This window comes from Pholcus phalangioides, unplaced genomic scaffold, assembly GCF_987345545.1.
Source record: "Pholcus phalangioides strain wild (caught in Gottingen) unplaced genomic scaffold, Ppha-v1.0 ptg000009l_1, whole genome shotgun sequence".
NCBI lineage: Eukaryota > Metazoa > Arthropoda > Arachnida > Araneae > Pholcidae > Pholcus > Pholcus phalangioides.
The window spans coordinates 53,589,308-53,613,669 of record NW_028301602.1 but is presented as its reverse complement, the minus strand read 5'-3'; the positions used below and the strand labels follow the sequence as shown (position 1 = coordinate 53,613,669).

General features: G+C 39.2%; 1 protein-coding gene across 1 annotated transcript in view; it reads right to left on the bottom strand.

Annotated features, from left to right (window-relative positions):
• LOC149083302 (uncharacterized) overlaps positions 1 to 24,006 on the bottom strand; it is a 58,886-nt gene extending 34,880 nt beyond the window's left edge. Inside the window, exon 1 of the mRNA XM_089236538.1 lies at positions 23,849 to 24,006. The gene's annotated coding sequence lies outside the window, so the exon portion shown is untranslated. The remainder of the gene's footprint in view (positions 1 to 23,848) is intronic.
• Between the last annotated feature and the right edge of the window lie 356 nt (positions 24,007 to 24,362).

Sequence of the window (24,362 nt, the reverse complement as noted above, 5' to 3'; positions counted from 1 at the left end):
AGGATCCATTCATCATGTTACTATCATTATGTTCGTTATCATTATAACGAACTGTGTGGCATATCCATGAATTTTTCCATTTATTTATTCAGCGAATTTATTTATTCGATTTTTTAGCGATTATTTATTTTCAGCGAATTTGCGAGCATAGTCGACAGTTATGGCCCCCCCCCCCAAACGGAAATCGATTGGTCGATCTACATCTGAAGCACGAAAGAAAAAGGCGTTACGAGCTTCAGAAACAGACGAACAACGGGAAGCAAGATTAGAAGCTGTTCGAATACAAACTGCTCAAGCCCGTTCTTCTCAAGTGAACGAGCAACGAGAATCAAGATTAAAAGCCGATCGAGTACGCACTGCTCAAGCCCGTTCTTCTCAAGCGAACGAGCAACCAGAATCAATATTGAAAGCCGATCGAGTACGCACTGCTCAATGTCGCACACATCAATGTCGAGTATTGCAATTCAGGGAAATCTATCAAATACATTTGCAAATATGTCAACAAAGGAAGCGATATAGAGTTTCTGGAGAGGGAAATGCATCTACACCAATTGATGAAATCGAACGCATATCAATTGGGACGCTACATTAGTAGCAATGAAGCTGTTTGGCGTCTTTTCTCATTTCCAATTCATGAACGTCATCCAACAGTTGTTCATGCACAGCAGTGCATTTTACAACAGAAAATGTACATGCAAAGGCATTTTCGCCACCGCAAACAACGGTAACTGCGTTTTTCTCATTGTGCCCGGATGATTTGTTCGCAAGAGAATGCTACTTTACTCAGAAGTGCCAAAATACTACTCGTGGAATGCATCAGAGAAAAAATTTCAACGTCATAAACAGGGCAAACCAGTTGAAGGACATCCGAATTTATATTCGTCCGACACGTTAGGCCGTCTGTATACAGTTCATCCAAACAATCAAGAATGTTTTTACTTGCGGTTACTGTTAGTTAACGTACGTGGACCGAAATCCTTCCAAGAACTGAGAACAGTAAATGATGAAGTATGTGTGGCCTATCGAGAAGCTTGCCAAGAATTAAATCTTCTTGAAAACGATGCCCATTGGGACACAGCACTCGCTGATGCATCGAACACTGCTCAACCACAGCAAATAAGCAGCGATAATATTGACAACGTGTTTCCCATCCAATCCGAAAGATCTTTGGGAAAAATACAAAGATTACATGAGTGAAGGCATCCTACGTCGTTTTCGAGCAACGAACCGGACGTACAATTCACACCAAACGTGTATAATGAGGCGTTGGTTTCGATCTAGGATATATGTTTGTCAATCGCTAACAAAGGATTGGTGCAGTTGGGAATGTGTGCACCAAATCGATCTGCAAACGACGCTTATGATCGTGATTTACAACATGAAACACACTTCGATGTCGATGATTTAGATACATTTGTTGAAAAGAATCTTCCGAAATTGGTTCCAGAACAACGCATTGTATATGACACAATCATGCAAGCAATTACGAATCGAAGCGGCGGATTGTACTTCATAGATGCGCCCGGAGGTACAAGCAAAAATTTTCTCATTTCAATCATTTTGGCAACCATACGAACACGGAATAAAACTGCACTGGCAATTGCATCATCTGGAATTGCGGCAACACTTTTGGATGGTGGTCGAACAGCGCATTCAGCACTGAAATTGCCGTTGAATTTGCAAATCACTGAGACGCCAACATGCAATGTCACCAAAAATTCCAGAGTGGGCAAAGTTCTCCAAACATGTGAACTTATCATATGAGACGAATGCACAATGGCTCACAAAAAAGTATTGGAAGCGCTTTATCGTACACTGCAGGGGAAATGGACAGCCCTTCGGTGGAGCACTCATTTTATCGTCTGGTGATTTTCGACAAACTCTGCAAGTCATGCCACGTTCAACACCCGCTGATGAACTTAATGCATGTCTCAAATCATCAGTTCTATGACGACATGTAACGAAATTGACTTTGAAAACCAATATGCGTGTTTAACTACAAAATGGTGCATCCGTCGAACGTTTCGCAAAACAATTGCTGGATATTGGGAATGGGAAGATGGCAATCGACAGATCTACACAATGTATCACATTGCAAACAGACTTTTTGTGAGATGAAATCAACCAAAGACGAATTGATTCAATAGGTTTTCCCAAATATGGCGCGGAATTACAAAAATCATCAGTGGCTCATTGCACGTGCTATATTAGCAGCTACAAACAACGATCTCAATGCCATCGATTTTAGCATTCAAAACGGCATACCAGGCGAAGCGACAACGTACAAGTCCATCGATAATGTGATGAATCAAGACGAAGTTGTCAATTACCCAACGGAATTCTTGAATTCACTCGATTTGCCAGGTATGCCCCCGCACATTTTAACATTGAAAATTGTCGTGATTCCGAAACATCAATCCTTCACGACTTTGCAACGGTACAAGACTTTCGGTGAAAAAGATGATGAACAATGTCATCGAAGCTACAATTTTGAATGGGAAATTGAAGGGGGAAGATGTATTTTTTTTGTTGCCAAGTATTCCAATGATCCCAACAGATATGCCATTGGAATTCAAACGTTTACAGTTTCCGGTGTGACTCGCTTTTGCAATGACCATCAACAAACCACAAAGGCAATCGCTGCAAGTGTGTGGGCTAGATTTGGAGAATCCGTGCTTCTCACATCGACAACTGTATGTGGCCAGCTCACGCGTCGGAAAACCTTTTGATTTATTCGTGTACGCACCAGACGGAAAAACAAAAAATATCGTGTATTCACAAGCACTCTAATAAATAAATGGAATTAAAACGATGCTTTGAAGTTTTTTCCATATGAAAATGAATAAGTTTCAATAAAAATAACGCACAATGTAAATTGAATGTTATCATAACGAATTTCCTTGAATTTACTTTCTTCTGAGATCGCGGCAACGCGCGACGGGTCAGCTAGTCTTATATATAAATGTGAAAGTATGTATGTACGTATGCTCTTTATACAAATCTGCAGTTTTAGACCGATCGTCGCCAGATTTTGCATATATACCAAACAGGTCCGGGATTGAACCGTAGGCTACTTTAAAACTTCGTCAGAGCTGGGCAAATGCCCGAAATGGGCGAAAAACTGTCGGGCAACAATGGTTTTGGGGCCTCAACAATTACTTTCGGAACGTTTACTCTGGTTACCGTGGTTTCCAACAATGCGTTTCAGACGTGTATATATATGCCTTTACAATGGTTTGTCACACCTTTAATTCTGTTATTATAACAATTTATTCCTTTATAACGGTTTGTCACTTTTCCAATCCTCCCAGTAATTGAAGAAAACCCGGGAAGCGCCGGGTATTTCTGCTAGCCTATATACAGGGTGTTCTGTAAGTGATAATGCGGCCTTTATCTTATCAACCACCCATCGTATAGGTATAGTTTCAATTTAAAAAACTCTGGCACAAAGTTGACACTCTGGTACGAAGTTAAAAAGTTATCATTATCCACCAACATGCGAGTTCAACTGCAAAATGACTCAGCACTGCTATCATTTTCACATCAGTTGATCAAACTTGGCAATGGAAGAATTACCGTAGACTCAAGCACTGGACTCATTCCGTTCCCAAATGGATTCTGCCAGTTGTTAAATTCAGTTCAAGAACTTGCAGACAAAGTCTTCCCAAACATTCAACAAAATCACCGAAACCATGAGTGGCTTTGTGAGAGAGCGATTCTGGCACCGAAAAATGACAGTGTGAACAAAATCAACGAAAAAATCCTAAAAATTATTCCGGGAGACTCCACATCTTACAAATCGGTTGGCACTGTCACAGACACAGCGCAGACAGTGCTGTATCTGTGGATATTCCGGGTGTGCCACCACGCAACTTGACCCTCAAAGTCGGAGCACCTATAATGCTTTTAAAAAATTTGGAGACACCGATACTCTGCAATGGCACCAGACTCTGCGTGAAGAAATTGCATCATTGAAGCAACGATTCTAACTGGATGTGCTGGAGGAGAAGACGTCTTCATTCCACATACCCCAATTATCACTGAAGAAATGCCATTCACTTTCAAGCGATTAGTTCCCGATTCATTTAGCTTTTACCATGACAATCAACAAAGCGCAAGGCCAGTTGTTAGTAATGGCAGGTATCAACCTACTTGAGCCCTGTTTTTCACACGGACACCTTTTCGTCACCTGTTCGCGTGTTGGTAATAGCAAAAATTTGTACATCTACACACCAGATGGAAAAAGAAAAAATATTGTATATCCACAAGCGATTGCCTGAATATTTTAATTAAAATATTTAAAAATAAAAGTAATTTTCTCTTACTTGATGCAGAAATTTTGTTGATTAAGAAATAATTAATAAGCTATACGTATATAAATTGTTTACGGGGCGGGCAACGTCGCCGGGTATCAGCTAGTAAATGATAAATAAGAACTGTGTTTACAAAATTTACGTAACAATACCTATTTTATCTCAGAACGTTTTTCCTTTTCATTTCCTTTAAAAATTTTACTTCAAAAACTTTTAAATTACAGAGCACACCGGTACAAAATAACCGATTCTGTAATAGTAAGCGGTTTTATTTTCTTAGCTACGATTACTGAGAATGCCTATTTCGCTTCTTGAGCTTTGTTGCCTAATTATGACCGAATCTTTGCTTGTTTAGAACAGAGTGCAAGTTGTTTGAAGCATACCACCGGTTATTATCCTGGTGTATATCTTATTACTCGTATAACCGAATATAGTAAGGATCATCTTAATATTATTTTGTACACTCATCGTTGAAAAATTCGAGCTAATTGTCTTACACCTCTTCAGAAAATTGTCTTAGACAATTCCGTTAAAAACGTTTCCGTGGCACACCAACGATCCTCTAACGGCATACCGTTTTCAAAACTCCGGTACTGTATAAGTAATAGTACTCGTATAGATATCACTAATTCCTCTAGCCAAAATGTGTTTGAAATTTTTGTTCGTCTTGCGTCACGCTCGTAATCCTGAGTTTAACCGTATTGTTGAAAATTGTGATAAATCTGATGGTAATTTTTTTTAACAAACTTTCTCCACAATTCAGTTTTTTTCCAGTCAATGCATGCATAAAGTATTTATCTCCACTGTAGTTTTTCATTACACGCGTGGTCTCCCCTTTCTTATTTATTTATTATTTATTATTTCTGAAAAAGAACAAATATATATATTATTCTGCAAAGTCAATACTGAAAATCTGCTTACTGAAATGCGATTGAACCCCCCCCCCCTTCTAATTTCTCTCTCCCTTCTTCAAGACGAAGAAATCAAATTGATCTCTTAGAAAAACCCTCGTTTTTTCTGCTGGGGAAAAAATTAGTACAAACCTTAATAATGAATTTACTGCTGATCTTTTGTGCTAAACTAAGATAACTCAAAATTCGGCAAAAGTAGCCAAGATTACATTGTAAACTACCCAAGATTGTGAGTCCTTACTATCAATTTTTAGGTTGGTGTGAGAGTGAGAATTTCAGCCAGTGTGAAATAGGTTAATTTCTTAATCTATGGTCCGTGGAGATAAGACAAGTGGTCCACAGGCAGATTTGAAAATTTAATGCTGATTGAATGAGCATTATGCAACTAATGTAACAACTAATGCAACATCGCATGCAACTAATGTAAATGATATTCACACAAGTTTTTGAATAACAAATTAAGCCCCAATTTTTGATAAATTAGTGGTCGGTCGAATTATGCTTCAGAAATTTTAGTGGTCCTTAGGTTCAGAATGGTTGAGAAAATCTCTGAACAATACTAAAACATGGCTTTCCCCAGGTTGGGGCTGACAAGATTAAGGACAATTCTCATCATTTTTTGTTTTTACGCAAAAAATTCGTTATAAAAGAGCTCGCAAAAGATCATAATCTAAAGACTAGCTCCAGAATGTGGGGGTTAAGGTCTAACGAACACAGATTCGGCTAACGAAAATTATAGTTGACAACGCATAGAAAAAAGGAAAAAACGTATATATACTATATTTGGATATTTTCATTGCACGCGACTTTTCGGTGCGAGATTCTTGGCAACAGACTGAATGATCTGGTTGTTTTTGGGAGATGAAATATTTCGCGATAAAATATTTCGTGACAGCGGTACATATTTCCATGGATGAGAAATCTCAACAAACTCCTCAAGAACAAAGCATAGTGTGCGCATGTAGACACACACCTTCAGGAATTCGAGAGGAATGGTTACAAGGTGCATGTACGGTCAAAAGGAAGACTTGCTGCTTTACGATTTTTTGTTATTTTGTTCCTGTTGTTGTTAGTGTGCGTGTGTGTTTTTTTTTTTTTTTTTTTGCAGAAAACTTTTTTTTCAGCAATGATTTTTCTAATTTTAAGATAATGCATGAAGTCATAGCGTTCGTGCAGATTTCACTATTGTTACTTTCATATTGAAAATGTTAGCGCTCTTTCTGATTTCAACAAACGAAAATAAAATAAAATAATATACTGTAACGAATCTATTTTCCCAGTATGGATATTTTTACTAACTCTCTGTGGCCTTACAGCACCTAATGCGTTTTGTTTGTTTATACGTTGTTAAAAGAAGTTGAGAAGAGTAAATCTATCTTCCAAGAGAAGAGAACGTGAGTTGGAATGTGGCTTCCGTTCTGTATGGTTGTCTGTTTTGAGTGTGCTTCGAAATAAAGTCTTCTTCGTTAAGCTCCGTAGTTTCGTGTACCAATTGGACATCCCTCCTATATCAAGGGATTGGGGATATTCCGCCACCTAACGGAAAAGAGACGCACCTCCTACACGACGTCCCCTTATAAAAGTGGCACCCAACGTCGTGGCTCGAACTCAAGGCAGTACGAAACGGACATTCGATCTCAACTGTGAGGTTCCTGATAGCTCCTAAAATCGAAATGGCGTACTTGGCCAAAGGTAAGAAACGTGATTTGATCCTACTCGCTCTAGAATTAGGAGAGGAAGTTCCGAATGATTCGCGTGTAGTAGATCTCAAGCATATAATAACAAAGTCCTCCGGTTATGAGGAAGAATTCGTGAAAGCCCTGCTGGCTACTATTATCGGAGAAAGAGAGGGAGAAGAAGAACGAGCTAGAATAGTTGAGGAAAGAGAAGAAGAACGAGCTAGAATAGTTGAGGAAAGAGAAGAAGAACGAGCTAGAATAGTTGAGGAAAGAGAAAAAGAACAATCTAGGATCGCCGAAGAAAAGGAACGAGAACGTTCGTTTGAACTTGAAAAGATGCGGTTGCAGCTTGAGTTTCAACGACTCTCGCAACCGGCAGAAGAGCCATCCGTCGCTCTCATCGATCAGCCCAAGTTCGACGTGAAGAGGTTGATCCCGAATTTCAATCCTAGTGAAGATGATATGTCGCTATTCCTAAAGTTGTTTGAAAGACAGCTAAAATTCTTGAAAGTGGAGAAGGTGAACTGGGTTGCGTATCTGCTGGGAGTTTTGCCGAATGAAGTTGCTAAGCTCATTGCTCGAGAACCTGAAGATAAGGCCCATGATTACGACCACATCCGGGAGGTTCTCTTACGCCGTTTCAAGCTGAGTGCAGAAAGGTTCCGGCAGCTCTTCTCTACGCACAGAAAATCACCTGGAAGTACCTGGAAGGACTATCACTTTGAGATCCAAAGTTGTTTCGAAGGCTGGCTGTCCGAACTGAACATTAGCAACTTTGACGAGCTGAAAGATCTGATGATTTCGGATCAGATGAAGAAGAGGATTCCACCCGAAGTAAAAGAACATGTTTGGAGTGAGTGGACTACCCCTGATGAAATCGTGGAGAAGATTGATGCTTATGATAACCTTCGAAACAAAAAGAGCGAGATCCCATGTGAGAGGAAGAAGTTGCAGTCAAAGCAACATGAACCCCTTAGGTCCCCAGTGCGACAAAGAGACTTTCATTCTAATCAACGTGCGAATCCGGAATCGGAAGATGCAGGACGTCATCCTGTCTTAAGATGTTATGGTGGTGGGGAACCTGGTGTTACCAAGTCCCGATGCCGAACGTGTAATCCTCCAACGGATAGACCAGGACCCAGTGTCAACACTTTGGACTTATATAGTTTATCATCCCATCCTAATACGGAATCGAAAGATGCCAGTAGCAGTCATATCCTAAGATGTGACGGGTGCGGAGTACCTGGTGTCGTCAAGTCCCGATGTCGAACGTGCAATCCTGCCACGAACACCTCAGAAGTTAGTGTCGACGAGTTGGACTTTTACAGTTTCTCAACTGAGAGACGTCAAAAAAATGCTATCGAAGTGATGATTTGTAACAGGCGCGGAGCAGTGTGTGCTGACACGGGTGCCACACATTCGGTGGCAGGGGAGAAGCTATATCATCTCCTACAAGAACATGGTTTGCCCTTTTCCCGCAAGACTATCGTTATGAGACTAGCCGATATATATGCTCGTAGAGCCGAAGTCCTAACTACGACTGTGGACATTAACGTCCAAGGTAAAGTGATTCCCACCGAGATGATGGTGCTACCACAGGCCAGAGAAAACCGAACCCTTCTCGGTACCGACTTTCTCAGTGATGCTGGTATCGTCCTGGATGTTCAGCAAGGAAAGTGGTACTTCTCTGAAGCTCCTGAGAAGCGACATCCGTTCGTCGAAGGCCCATCTGAAAGCAGTGCCCTCCTGGCACTACCTGCTGAGTCACAATCGTGTCGACTTCGTGAAGATAAAGGTACCCACCTTACTTCTCAGCAACGAGAACTTGATTCATCCCCGGCGGAGTTCAAGCGATGCTTCAAGCCAGGGGGAGGCCCGATACCTTTCATCGAGCAGCGAGAACTTTATTCCTTCTCAGAAGAATCCCATAGATGCTCCAAGTTAGGGGGAGGAAGACCTTTTCTCAAGCACCAGATCAAAAAGAGTGGTGATGACAGGGTATACCGCTGTAAAGGTGGCCCTGGAGAAGGTTATGAAAAATGTCGTGTTTCAAATTCTCGCTCGACCTCCGATAACTGCGGTCGACGTGGACACGTTTCCCGAAGATGTTGGGATCCGATAGTGTGCTACCAGTGTAAAAATCGTGGTCATATTGCCCGTTACTGTCCAGGCAGCCACGCTGATAAGCTATCCAGCCCGATTGTTAAAGGAGCCAAGCAGTGTGAGCTGCTGAATTTCATTGTAGTGGAGAAGAGTTCACGGACTCTCCGCGAGTCCCAAAGTGGGAATGATGTTTTGGATAAGATCATTGAAAACGTTGAATCTACTCAGGAAGCTGAAGATTTCCTGAACGGGAGGAAACAAGAACTCGTCTTGAATCCCTTAACGCAGTACCGATTCCAAGGGGAGTTGACTCCATTACGAGATGCTGAGACCACAACCGTGGTTACCCGGACCCCAAGAGAGTGGCGTCCTTCAAAAGTGCATCCGAACACTAGTCGACGTCCCCAGAACCGGTGTGACTCGAGGACTGAACTTCGACCTGAGACAAGAGTGTCAGCAGTTGCCCGGAGCTTCCCGTTCTGTTCGTCGGAAACTACTCCCAAAGGAAAGATGGCTGTTACTGGCTCCTCGCCGAGACGTCGTCGGAGCCAGAGGGGGAGATTGTAACGAATCTATTTTCCCAGTATGGATATTTTTACTAACTCTCTGTGGCCTTACAGCACCTAATGCGTTTTGTTTGTTTATACGTTGTTAAAAGAAGTTGAGAAGAGTAAATCTATCTTCCAAGAGAAGAGAACGTGAGTTGGAATGTGGCTTCCGTTCTGTACGGTTGTCTGTTTTGAGTGTGCTTCGAAATAAAGTCTTCTTCGTTAAGCTCCGTAGTTTCGTGTACCAATTGGACATCCCTCCTATATCAAGGGATTGGGGATATTCCGCCACCTCACGGAAAAGAGACGCACCTCCTACACGACGTCCCCTTATAATACTATATAATAATAATATACTATGTATAATATACTATGATAATAATACTATGATAATAATACTATGATAATAATACTATGATAATAATACTATGATAATAATACTATGATAATAATACTATGATAATAATACTATGATAATAATACTATGATAATAATACTATGATAATAATACTATGATAATAATACTATGATAATAATGTACTATGAAGATAGCTTAGACAATCCGAATAAGTTTTTTTTTATAATTCTCAACTGGTAACATATTTGACATAATTTCTAAATGCTTTATCTGATAAAAATATTATGTACATAGTGGTTAATATACGGGGGACCATAAAATATATTTCCCTGTGTGAAGGCATCTGCAGCTAAAACTAATAAACGAAATGACACCGAATTTCTCACAAACAGACTGGAGAAACTGGGGAAACCCCGAGACACCCGCAAGAAGCGACGTGAGCACTTCAGCCCCCCCCCCCCCCACCACCGGGGTCATCTCCGGAAAGTCGCCAATAGGAGAGGTTTTGGTGCTGCTGTCGCGTACGCGCTAAGAATATAAATGTATATCTAGTAGAACTATATCTGGTAGATTATATGAAAATTGAATGTGCGTACTTGACAGCAGCGCCACTCATTCTGTTTATTAAATGGAAAAAAGTGGGGGAATGTTCAGTATCTCTCCCAGTTAGCAGTTCCTTGATTGACTGTTAATTTGTGCTGAATATGTGCCTTACCCCCTACCTTACCTCAACGTGCTTTACCTCTAAAACTGTTCTGCACTAGACGGTGTAGAGAACTTAGAAAGCTTCATAACTTGCGTAAAGGTTCAAATGTCTGCTGTAGAACTGGAGAGCTATGATAGAAAAATTCGAGGAAACTGGATCGTTAGCTGTTCTTGCCACGCAGTTTCTTGCCCGAATAGAAATCGACACTGGAAAATATTGTAGGGAGATGAGGCTCGTTTTTATCTCAGTGGGTCAGCCAATGCTCACAACTGCCGGCATCTGAACATCCCACAGTGGTCCAGGAACTGTCTCTGCATTCTCCAAAAGTAACCATATGGTGCGGATTCGCAGCTAATTTCATAATAGGACCATACTTTTTTGTGAAGATAATTTGAACAGGTCCTATTACCTGAATAGCGAAAACCATCGGCAAATGCTGCAAAATTTTGTCATTCTAATATGGAAAAGTGTTTCCCATTTTTTGATCGGACGAATATTAAGTGAGTTATAAGCTTTTAAAATTTTGTGACGTGTCATTTTTCTAACTGTCAGTTATATGCCAAACACCGAACCAAAGTGCATTTCTCCGTCAGCAGCGGGTTGTCACTTCTTAACAATGAACTGAAATATTCAATCCCATTAGAAGCCAAGTTCGGCCTTCTTCCTTCACGATTGGCACTTTTTCTCTCCATGTAGTGTGATACTATAACCTTGCTATTACGTATCGCTTACGTGTTAGCTTCGTCTTCTATGTTGGCAAATTTATCGCAAGATGTGTACCGTGTTAGCCAAATGAGATCTGTTTTTTTAGCCAAATCAACACTTTTTTGCCAAAATGTGCAATTTTTTTACCTTCACTATTAAGTCTAATTTTCTGAAGGAAGGTGCATACAATGCGTACGTGTTTACTGCGCGATCATTATTTTACGTTGTTGTTTTAATCAGATTACAATTTTAATCAATAAAACGGCAGTATTTTTTTGGTTTTGTTGAACTTTCATCGAAACTGTTACTTGTGAAAAGCTTCAACGACGGATGTAAAAATGGTAGCTTGACGAAGGTGTGACTTAGTGGAAACAGTCAAATAATAGCATCGGTTCAATTAGAAACTTTTAATCAAACTTATTACGTTACGAACTGACGTATTCAAAACAATTTTTGGTTTCGAATTTTTCTGTTGATTCACACTATTCAACTCAAGGATATTTTTTCTCAAGGATATTTCAGTGATTTTAGGGTGTTTTTGGGGCACTGATTCTGAATCTGACATTGGTTTTATCAGATCGGCTCTAGTTTTTGAGTGAATAAAAGTTGAATTGTGATGGTAATACCATAAGCAAAACGCGTATCAATTGGGAGGGGGGGGGGGGTGCGAAGCAAAATGGGATAATTCATAAAATTTTCGGAACTTCTATATGATAATATTGCATTCAATCAATCCGTTGAAAATTACCTATATCGTTTTTGATAAATAACAAATTCAACAAAACTTTGACTAAAAAATAGGAAAAACCACTATATTTTTAAAAAACAATTCGGGACGGAGAAAAAACAGAAATAAATAATGATCACCCTATTCACACACAGTGACTAGATCATTTTATTTATTTTTATTTTTTATATAACAAAACATCTTATTTTTAAATCCCCCCCCCCTCCCAACAGGGAGCTCAGGCCGTAAGCCAGCATGCAAATCACATTGGAACTGTACTATGTGTGTGTGAATCATTTATAAACTTAATCATTTGATGATTTTTGTCGCACCACGGTCATTTTCTGCATACGAGGGCTAATTTCACCGGACAATTTATTGCCGATTCCAAGCGGCAGCCTTTTTTTTATACTCACCGAGAGGTTGGTGCGCTAACCCCTCGATGTGGGATTCCCTGCGGTAGCAATCTTTTTCTGTGGTCATGTCACTATTTCTGTTTCTGACGAGAACGAACCGGGTATCGAACTCGCGATACCTCTAAACATCCTCTGGTACATATAGGCGAGTATCTTATCTCGACCTGGGCTACCGCGCCCACTAAACTTAATATCAATACATAAAGGTCACTGATGCCTGGTAATGATATAAATGTGATAATGTGTTGAATAAAATAGGTGAATAAAAATTGTAAAGAAAAATTTCTACGTAAAAATTAAGTGGCTGCAGATTGCATTGAAATATTGAACTGTACCGAAACCATCTGCAGTTTTGAAATCAGCCGCCAAACCATTAATATACCTAATATATACCCTAAAACCATTAAAATTCCCTTGGAAACATGAAAACGTTTTATTTTCAGGCGTAAAATTTTGATATTTTAATCACAACGTTTAATTCCCAAACGTTTAGTTTTATGGTAGTTATTAGAGCCAGTATTATTCGAAAAAACAACTTGGAAGAATAATTTCATCACGCTCAAATTTTTTTAAGGTCAGGTTGGTAAGAGGAAGCTTCTTTCTCTCAAACCAAAAAAATTTTCGATCTATCGCTATGGCCAATTTACTACCGAGTGAGTTCTGCCGGGAATGTGAGTGGGTGTGCCTGACAGTCTGATTGAGTATCTAGCGTTGTGTCTGACGTTTCAATGTTGTCATCTATATTTAAAATTGTGAGTGAAGTTTTCTTAGAGATCTTTTGTGAGACTTTTTAACGGGAGATCGGCTCGCATTCGCACCTCGAAGTTGGGAACCACAGAAAACTAACTACAGCCAACCACCACTGTGGCGACGGTGGGGTTTGAACCCGGGACCTCGTGATGCGAGTCCGTCACTATGATCACTCAACCACCACAGTGGCTAAAAGGAAGATTGCATCTTACATTAGTAAGTGCTCAAAATGTGCTCCGTCCATTGAGATACATGAAGAAGCACGGCGTGGGATGGAGAGCTAAACCCGCTCCAGCATGGACGGTGTCACTGTTGTCACTGCCGCATGCAAGGTCGCTACGAGGTTTTCTTGCCAGTCAAACGTTTGCCTATACGTACACATGCGCTTTAAGATGGCCCCATAAAAAAAATCTAAATGGTTTAGGTCAGGGGATCTAGCAGGCCACTGTATTGGGCCACCGCGGCCAATCCACGGATTTGGGTATTCTTGATTTAACCACTCGCGGACATTCGATGCGTAATGGGCCGATGCCCCATCATGCTGCAGCCAAAGATTTCGCAAGATAGCCAAGGGAAGGTTGTCAAGGAAATCTGGGAGCCAATCTCTCAAGAAAACGAGGTAGTTTTCAGCAATCAGACGTTGTGGAAGCAGATGTGATCCCAGAAGATTGTTATGTATATAATGCCGCACCAAACATTAATTCCCAACGAACCTGATGAGCATATGGACGTGTTGCATAGGGATTTGAAAATCCCAGATATGGCTGTCAAAGACACCTTCACGAGTACATGTTGCTTCGTCAGCCCATAGAATCCTATTTAGGAAAAGTGCTGTCATTGGAATGCTGTTGAAGCAGCCATTGACAGAATTCTTTCCTCCGGTGCATGTGTTGAAACAGAACATAAGACGGGCGGTTACAAATATCCAAACTGACAGTTTACACGCAGCAGTAGAGAACACCAGATGGAATATGTTGTTCTCAGGGAAGATCAGCACATTGTGTGTGAAAATGTTTCACGTCATCCAGGGGACCCTAATGTTGATGAATAGATTATTTTCTGCGAGTTTCTTATATTCATTCATAAGTAAGTGTGTATGGTATGTTCATTTTTTTTATTACTAAAACATTATTGAAATTCTGCATACTCCATTTTGCGTGCATTAATTGTAATTATTCACTCGTTCTTGGTTCCGGCAGAGCCGAAATCTCCCCCTATCGGCGACTTTTGGTGCTTTTTATTTATTTATTTTGTGAAATTCATCTCCCATGTTTTTTCCACAGTTTGTATATGAAATTTGGTTTAACGTCGTCCAATAGTTTTAGCTGCAGATGCCCTCAAACAGGTTAACTTATTTTATTGCTATTCTATATGTTTACAGTTGTCGTGTGTGTGTGTGTGAATAGTTGTTATTATGCTATCAAGTGGGGGAAATTTAATATTTTCTGTATATGGGAGAAATTTCGGTGCCAGAGGATTTTATCTGTTTTAGCGGGGCAGCTCTGTAGCTTTTTTCCTACCTATATCGATTCAGACTACACACGCAAAATGAAGCGTATATAACCGCTCGGTGGGCCGTACCAGACATCTCTGTTCCATTGACCTTGAAAGCTGATGTAGCGATGAAAATAGACTGCGTTTGTTATCTACCATAAAATCAAGTTTTCTTTCAATGGCGTTACTAATTTTAACCATGTGTATCTTACTTCCAAAAATTCTTTCCTTTTCCATGAACTTATTTTTTGGTTTCGTTGTGCCTTCCACCTCCCCCCTCCTTTCCTATCCTAATCTAATTCGTAAGATAGAACGGCGTGATCGTTTCTCATGTGAAAAAAATGCCTCTCAAAATTAAATTGTAAACAAAACGGCAGCGAATTGCTTTTGATGCGGTAGTCTGGGATTATGAACTAGTAGTGAAGTAAAGGTTAGCAATGCAGACTCATGTCCATCTAACAAGAAATTTTTCGATGCAGCAATACCTCAAAGTTACTCGCGAGGGACGGGCAGGGGGAGTCAACGATAACAGCATAAGTTGGGAAATGGTAAAATAATGCGTTCAGAAATTTCGTTGAGTGGGGCCATAATTTAGGAAAATGTTTTATACAGTCGTCCCTCAGAATCCGTGGGCTTTACGTTCCGGGGTCAACGCGAATACGAAAAATTCGTGAAATAACACAAACTATAAACTGTTTTTTTTGGGCATCTCGTTTATGCTTTATGTGGCAGAAGTAAACGAGCGCCTAGTGATTCGTAGTGAAGTTTTCTGAAATTATACTCAGTTATTTTATATATTCAATTTAATATTCAATAAACTAATTTCTTTAGACCTGCTGGAAGGATTTTTTAGTCCTTTGAGGCCATAAAATGTTTGTATTGCCCTGTAAGTGACATGGCCTTCATCTCATGAACCGTCCGTCGGTCGTAGCGGTATGATTCCAACTTAAAAAATGCTCAATAGGCGTTCAAAAATTACCCTGTGCCAGTTTTGACAGTAAAAATACAGTGTGTAACAAAATAAAAAAATCTACACTTTCATACGCTTCTCCCTGTCGAATGACGTAATTCGAAAAACGGAGGGAAAATTTGGGAAAGAACAACGTTAAATGCGGGTAAAACGGTTTTCAAAAATTTGTATTTTGACTCGCTTTGGAACTGCAGTCTATCCATGGAAAATTTCCGTATTCTCTTAAATCTGTGCGAACGAGCGTCGTGTCTGCGTGTGTAAAGCACTTTAAAATGATTTTAGTCCATCGAGAAAAAAAAAAAAACTATTTGTATTTGAAGACAAGGAAACAACTTTCACCCGTGCGGTTTGAAATCATGAGAGAGATGCATTATTATAAGTAAACATCACACTGAATGAATTTTTTTTTTCGAAAAACTGGCGATAACTTTGAACTTAGGTATAAAACTGAGACCAATCTATAAAAATGGCAGATGCCATACGAGACTTCGGATTGTATTTATTAAAAATCACGACAGTTCACATTTTCAATTTCTCCAGCGTACACCGTTGCCTTTTAAAAATCTACATCGTTTATCATATACAGGGGTGGCACTAAGAAAAACTCCTCTCTACTCGTGCGGAACTTACTTTTGACGTTCCCTGATCACGTTTTCTTCTGTCGACGAAGCTTTTTTTCGACCTTTCAACTCGGACTTGGCACCACATGCAGCCGCATGGTCCAAGGTCCACCCGGTTATATATAGTACTCTCTGATAAACTGAATAATTCTTATTGGGTCATCACGTGACAATCTCAGCAATTATTCTATTCTAATTTGATAAATGCGCATATTTTACAGAAAAATCGAATAGCTCCGTGTTCGCGTAAGTCGGGGGAGTGGAAAACGAAATTAAATAAGCAATGAATTTTTTGAATTTGTTTCAGGATTTTGAAAAATCAAATAAACCAACCAATAAAAAAATGAGACGAAACATGTACGATTTAAAAAATGAAATTTGTCTTCCGGTTTCTGCTTTTAAGAAAAAAATTAAATGGTAATTAATACGTATCTATCTTTTTGATAGGTCCGAAATAAATTTATAAGTTCAAACCCCAAACAAGGCATCGAAACCAAATAATTTCACACGCGGATCTAGTAATGATTTGATAAAGATCGGATTCATTTCGTAAAAATTTAATCTGCTGGTAACATGAAATAAATCATCATTTAGTATTTACAAAATAGATGCCATGCATGCGAAATTAGCCAATTTTTCTATGAAAAATACGAAAAATCGGAAGAATCTGGTATCCGACCCGGGGGGGGGGGGGGGAAGACTTGAATGATAAGGGGAAAAATCGCTGAATAACCCCTGAATATCGGAAAAAACTGAAAAATCGGAAGGTTTCCGGGTAAATTGGAAACATTAGCACATACGTTGTGGATATAACTTACATAGTTTAGAGTTAGTAGGATCTTTACAAGAAATAGACTTGATTGTCGCGTACGCGTTAGATGTAAGAAACAACGTTTATATACTCCTGCACATTTGGTCATCCCATAGACAATCTCAATCTTTTTTTAGCCGATGTCTCCCTTCTGGACAATATTTTCTTCTCGTGGCCCCTTAGCTTATACGCCAAAACCTCATCGAAAAATGAGACCCTTTCTATTTATTATATCGAGTTTTCTCAAAACATAATTTTTAATGAGCGTAAATTTCGTAAACAAGATCGATGGTCCCTCGTGGATTCCCGGGGATAGGCGTGAATACGTAGCAAGGAGACGATCATCCCTCCCAGAAGCCAAATTATACGAGAGAAATTAGTCTGTTTGGTGAAATGCCATTCAACGAATCTACACAATATACAGTCGGCCCGCTATATCGGGGAACGGATAATCGGATACCCTGCTTACACGGATAAAATCCTCTGCAACAAATTTCTCCCATAGAGACAATGTTAAAAAGTTTCCCGCTTTTTTAATAATCTAAATAACTTTTCCCCGCAAATCGAATATTGGAATTCACATAACTGTAAATACGCATTAACCACTATGTATATGCAGTTAAACCACATATATCGAACACCTCCCGTTAACCCTTTAAGCGGTGCTCCTCACTCATTTTTGCCTTGTTCATAGCAGATCTTAATAGTATCTTTAGCTCCGAAGCCTTAGGTCTTTCAATTGACCATAAAAATGAGCTACACAGCCTACTTTACCGGGATGATGATGTGCTATTCGCAAAAAAATGCCGCATCTCTTCAGAAAAAAAAATGAACTTACTTGCGCTGTACTTTGGGAAACTAAAGTTACGAGCAAATCTGAACAAAACTAAAATAATGATTTTCAGATGGGGTGACAAACTGGCTCGTGGAGACTGTTTTAAGAGTGGGAAGGCGAAAAACTAGAAATCGTGAATGAGTATAGCTACGAATATTTAGGTGCTATTTTTTCATGCTCGGTTTCTTTCCGAAAAAATACTAATCGTGTTGTGGCCAGGGCTAAGGTGGCCGCTGGTGGAGATATTCAAATACTCAGTAAGTCACAACTCATCTGCTTCTGTGGCGTCTTATATATAAATGTGAAAGTATGTATGCTCTTTATACAAATCTACAGTTTTAGACCGATCGTCGCCAGATTTTACATATATACCAAACAGGTCCGGGATTGAACCGTAGGCTACATTAAAAGTTCGTCGGAGCATGGCAAATGCCCAAAACGAGCAAAAAAACTGTCGGGCAACAATGGTTTTGGGGACTCAACAATTACTTTCGGAACGTTTACTTTGGTTGCCGTGGTTTCCAACAATGCGTTTCAGACGTAAATATATGCCTTTACAATGATTTGTCACACCTTTAATTCTGTTATTATAACAGTTTATTCCTTTATAACGGTTTGTCACTTTTCCAATCCTCCCATTAATTGCAGAAAACCCGGGAAGCGCCGGGTATTTCTGCTAGCCTATATACAGGGTGTTCTGTAAGTGATAATGCGGCCTTTATCTCATCAACCGCCCATCGTATAGGTATAGTTTCAATTTAAAAAATGCGTAAAAGGCGTTTGAATATTATTCGCTGCACAAGCTGGATGTATGACGTCGCTAACAACAGAGAACAACAACTACGCTGACAAAACTGGGAATAAAAATGTTCAACGCCAACTGATGAACTCAATGCTTGCCTCAAATCATCAACACTCTGGCACGAAGCTAAAAAATTATCATTATCCACCAACATGCGAGTTCAACTGCAAAATGACTCAGCACTGCTATCATTTTCACATCAGTTGACCAACCAGTAGACCAAAGCACTGGACCGATTACGTTCCCAAATGGATTTTGCCAGTTGTTAAACTCAGTTCAAGAACTTGCAGACAAAGTCTTCCCAAACATTCAACAAAATGACCAAAACTATGAGTGGCTTTCTGAGAGCGATTCTGGCACCGAAAAATGACAGTGTGAACAAGATCTACAAAAAAATCATAAAAATTATTCCAGGAGACTCCACATCTTACAAATCGGTTGACACTGTCACAGACACTGCACAGACATTCAGTTCGGTATCCTGCAGAATTTCTGAACTCCTTTGGATATTCCGGGTGTGCCAATACACAATTTGACCCTCAAAGTCGGAGCACCTAAAATGCTTTTAAGAAATTTGGACACACCGAGACTGGTCCGACAAAGACAATGGCGCCAGATTCTGCGTGAAGAAATTGCACAATTGCATCATTGAAGCAACGATTCTAACTGGATGTGCTGGAGGAGAAGACGTCTTCATTCCACGTATCCCAATTATCACCGAAGAAATGCCATTCACTTTCAAGCGATTGCAGTTCCCGATTCGTTTAGCTTTTGCCATGACAATCAACAAAGTGCAAGGCCAGTCGTTAGCAGTGGCAGGTATCAACTTACTTGAGCCCTGTTTTTCACACGGACACCTTTTCGTCACCTGTTCGCGTGTTGGTAATAGCAAAAATTTGTACATCTACACACCAGATGGAAAAAGAAAAAATATTGTATATCCACAAGCGATTGCCTGAATATTTTAATTAAAATATTTAAAAATAAAAGTAATTTTCTCTTACTTGATGCAGAAATTTTGTTGATTAAGAAATAATTAATAAGCTATACGTATATAAATTGTTTACGGGGCGGGCAACGTCGCCGGGTATCAGCTAGTTAAGAATATTTAATTATTTGTCAAGGTCTGTTATAAATTATGCTGTGCCAATCTGGTGAAATCATAGTGCAAGATTTGTTTCTCCGTAAAATATTCGCAAAGTCCAGATATTATCCCGGCTATATACCCCCAAAGCAGAATGTGCCAAAATCTGCGACGTACGTCGCAGAACTGTGCTAGCAGGAACAATTAGCGCTACTGCAGAACAATTCGGAAGAATTTTGAGAAAAAGTGCAAAAAAACCTATTACATGTATGGGGATTTTTACCGCAGAACATTTCCAGTCAGCCGAGGGCTCGTCGCAGAACAGTGCTAAACATTCTGCTTTGGGGCTATATACTTAAACTTGAATTCACCAGACGTCCAATATCTTCTAAAAAATACTTTTTTTGGTATAAAATTTTAATGAAAAAAAATAGTTTTAAAATGCGCTTTTTTAAAAAACGCCCCCCCCTCTCTCTCTGCATAATGGCCACAACTGGGCCTTTGATATTTTGATTTTGCTATGCACAATTGGACTTCCATTCGTTTGGGATCTGCAGGTCGCACCTGGCACTCAAGAAATATTTTCCTACCATTATTACAAGAGATACATAGACCTAACAATTCAAAACGATCTTTCATCAATTTTTAGATCAACTAGATACGTTCACTACAATGAAATATTATTAGTCTTACAACAGAATATTATGGTTTTTTTTATATACCTATGTCCTGGAAACGCTCGATTTTTCAAATTAGGACGGATAGTGGTTTTTTATAAAATTATTAGTATAATATTTATAATTTATAAAATATTATAGTGGATTTTCAAAAAGGTCTCTTCGCGTTCTCCTAAAGTCATTCTTCCGCTTTTTCGAGGCTTAGTTCGCCCTGGACTGGAGTATGCTGTAAGGTTTTGGAGACCATACCTACAGAGGGACATAGACTTGGTTGAAGGGGTACAGAGAAGAGCAACGCGTGTCCTTATTGGCACTCAGGGCTTGAGTTATGAAGAGAGACATCAATTTTTGAATATGTTTACATTGGATGAACGCAGGTGTCGAGGAGATATGATCGAAGTGTTCAAAATTTTCAATGGGATGGATAGGATGGACCATGAACTTTTAGTACACCGCCAATCGACTGCTTTTACAAGGGGACACCAGTATCGATTGGTGAGGGACAATGCAAGGTTATGGTGTTGCAGGGAATTTTTCTCTAATAGGGTTGTTAATAAATAAAACAGCTTACCCCCGGAGATAGTAAATTGTAACACAATTGACACGTTTAAAAAGAAATACGATAAACATGTTGGGGTAAATCGAGAAGCCATCCATTCTTAGAATAAGACAACCATAAGTATTCTTTATGGGCATTGTATAATATTTTATCATGTGTATATATTGTTTATAATTTGTGTTAATTGCATTTTTAATTGGGTTGCTGTATTTTTGAAATATATGACATCCATATTTTTATGGGCATCTTTTTATCAGCCACTTCGTTGGGCATTTTGTCTGTTGTGGCCTTGTATTTGTATTTACGTGTTCCAAGCGGATGTGTCGTACTAAGTCCTGACAAGAATTGCCCTAATTGTAACTATAACCATTCCTTCGACGTATTCAATTAATGCGTATTATTTTCGAATGCCTATTGTTGTTTAAATTACAAAGAGCGATTCTGTTAAAATCGTGTATTTTCGACAATCCAACCAGACAAAACCTAATTTTTATAATTTCGCACCTCTCTCAATATCAAATTGGAAAACTGTGTAATTTTTTTAATGATATTGTGAAGTTTCTGAATTTTTAAATTGACGTGTAGGCCTGTGTGTGTGTGTTCTACGTCCTACGAGTTGTATACTAATGATTTGTAATTTAATACTTGTATGTTTTATCTTTGTACTCCATCCTTGCATGGGTCTGGCCCCCTTGGCAAATAAATATTTTTCCCCCGATCACGAGCAGATAAGTGATTTCCCCCCCCCCCCCATCATAAAAATATACTCCGCCTATCGCTTTTGTTTCCTCCTGACTATGATACAAAAACACTTGCCATGTGCTGCGGCTTTCCAGGAAGCGAAATGCTTTTAACGGGGAAAAAATTTTGTGTATCATTTATACTGAGGGTATATTTCTTTTTCTCGCTTCTTTTTATCTGACGTTGAACAAAAACTGACCCCGCCCATTACAGTTGATCAGGTGGAGGGGGATGGAAAACATGTTTTATTGTAAAAATAGCTTAATTTTGGTTTTAGAAGACAAAATATCTCGGGGTGGCAGAAATAAAGCAGATCAAGTTTGGCGAGATATCTCGGAATTACCACTGAAAGGGTTAACAGACACTTTTTTGAATCCACCATCACAGCGGCGACATTTTTTTTGTAATACGTCAACGGGACTCGATATATTTTACTATCTACTAACGCATGGTTTCCCAAACTTTTTGGTCCATCGCCCTTCTCCCTCTTCATTATTTTTTTCTTCTCGTCACCCTCAACTTACACCACCTATAGGAATACTATAGGATATACTAAACCCAAATCCTCTACCCCCCTGCCCCATTCCATCGCCTCCTGCGGGAAATACTGCACTAACGGATACTCCCGTGGGTGTCCGTTATCGAGAGGTTCTTCTATAATATTTTTATTTGATAAAAAAATTGTGGCAAATTTGTTTCCTGTTGAAACCATTTGAAAAATTTGGACTTGGGTCATCGAAGTGGCTATAGGCTGTCTTTATTCTTTAGTACATTTAAACTATTTTATTATTGTTAAGCTAATAGAGGGCACTACTTTTCCGACTAAAGTAAAAATTCTCAAAAAATCTGTACACAAGTCAAAGCTTCATACAATGACTGGAAATTAGAAAATATATTAATGTGAAAAAAAAGAAAGAATTTGAGTTTGTGCAACAAATCAACTGTTCTGGGGGGGGGGGGGCTGCAAAAAAAATCGTGAGAATTTCAGCGTAATAGAAGTTAAACTAGAAAAATATTTCAATATTTGCTGCAAGAGCAAATAACATGCAAGATATTGACCGATTTTTAAATACTGTACTGGTATATTACTAGGACATAACTTACTCGCGAATATCATAGCACTAGATCGATGGCCCCCGCATCGTGCAGCAGGGCCCCAAGGCTGGTATCTCTGACGGGCACCTCTATTGTGAATCTGTATTGTGATAAAAAGAAAATGAAGAGAATCTCGTCCCAAGCCTACGCGCTGGATCTCTGTCAGGTCCACCCTTGTGGGGCCGTGTAAGCCTTCTATGAGCCCATTGGTTAAGATGGTCCATCTCTGCTGGGTTTTGAAAGTATCAGTCACATTTTTGCTCATCACATTTCACTTTGAAGCCTTACTTCTTTAGAGACGAATTTCTTTTCACCGCTTCCAGTGCCCCCCATCCCAATCACGTATCGTTTCTCCCCTTTTATCTGATTTTTCACTTTTTCACCCCCGTGGGCCCATAATAATGCAGTAGTTTATGGGTCATCCGATCACAGACTGTATGAATCATAAATCAATTGAGTTTATTTATTATATACTACTATATAAATCAATACTTATTTTGAAAAAAAGTATATATTCACTGAATATCGGACTTTATATACTTCTTAAACAAACGTTTTAAGGGGTGTCACGACTCCTTGAAATTGATTTCTCAAAAATTACTTTAAAAATGTTTCATTCAATTGCAAACCGAATGAAAAAAAAATTTCATGTCACACTTAATTTGTTCTTTCAAAATAAAAAATAATTAATGAACTACAGTGTAAATTGTATACAAGAAAAAACACTTCAAACGCGATTCAAATTTTATGACGATTGAGGATTCAAAATTTATGACGCTCGTGTAAACTGTCCCCATCCCTTACAAAATAATCAATCAACGGAATTTATTCAACTTATCAAATTTTTATCAAATATTTAACAAAAAATAGACATGGAAATGAGCATCACGATGAAAATAACGATAATAACTATTTTACAATGAAAGGGAATAGTTTTCACTCACCTTGGTTTTAATTACTTCCGTCTATTCGATTTGTTTTGTTTTTCTCCTCTCTCTTATCTCAGTTTGATATTTTAGGCAACAGCCATAAAAGTATCACTGGCCCCAGCTTGATGAAGCATTGAACAAGATGGAGAATTTTCCCATTGTTTTTCGATGTCGGTGTTCCAAAAACGAATGTTTATATATGCCGGCTCGATGTTAAGGAGGTCATTCGGTTAAAAAAAACCCGTAATTGACAAGAAAAGAAACCGTTTTAAAGACGGTGGAAGAAATGAACGTACAACGATTGGTAGAAAGTTTATGATTTTGTGACGTCACTACGGCCTAATTCGAAATGGAGGGGGAAATACCCACACTCAGGGTTCATTTGCCTCTTTCTTAGTTCAATGAAAAGAAAATTCACTTAAAGGAGGGGGAAGAAAAATAATTGTTGGACTATTGGTTTCCTTTTCTTTAGTTACGATACGTTCCCTTTAACGATATTTTTTTCTTCCCTGCCTTTTTTTTTCTATAG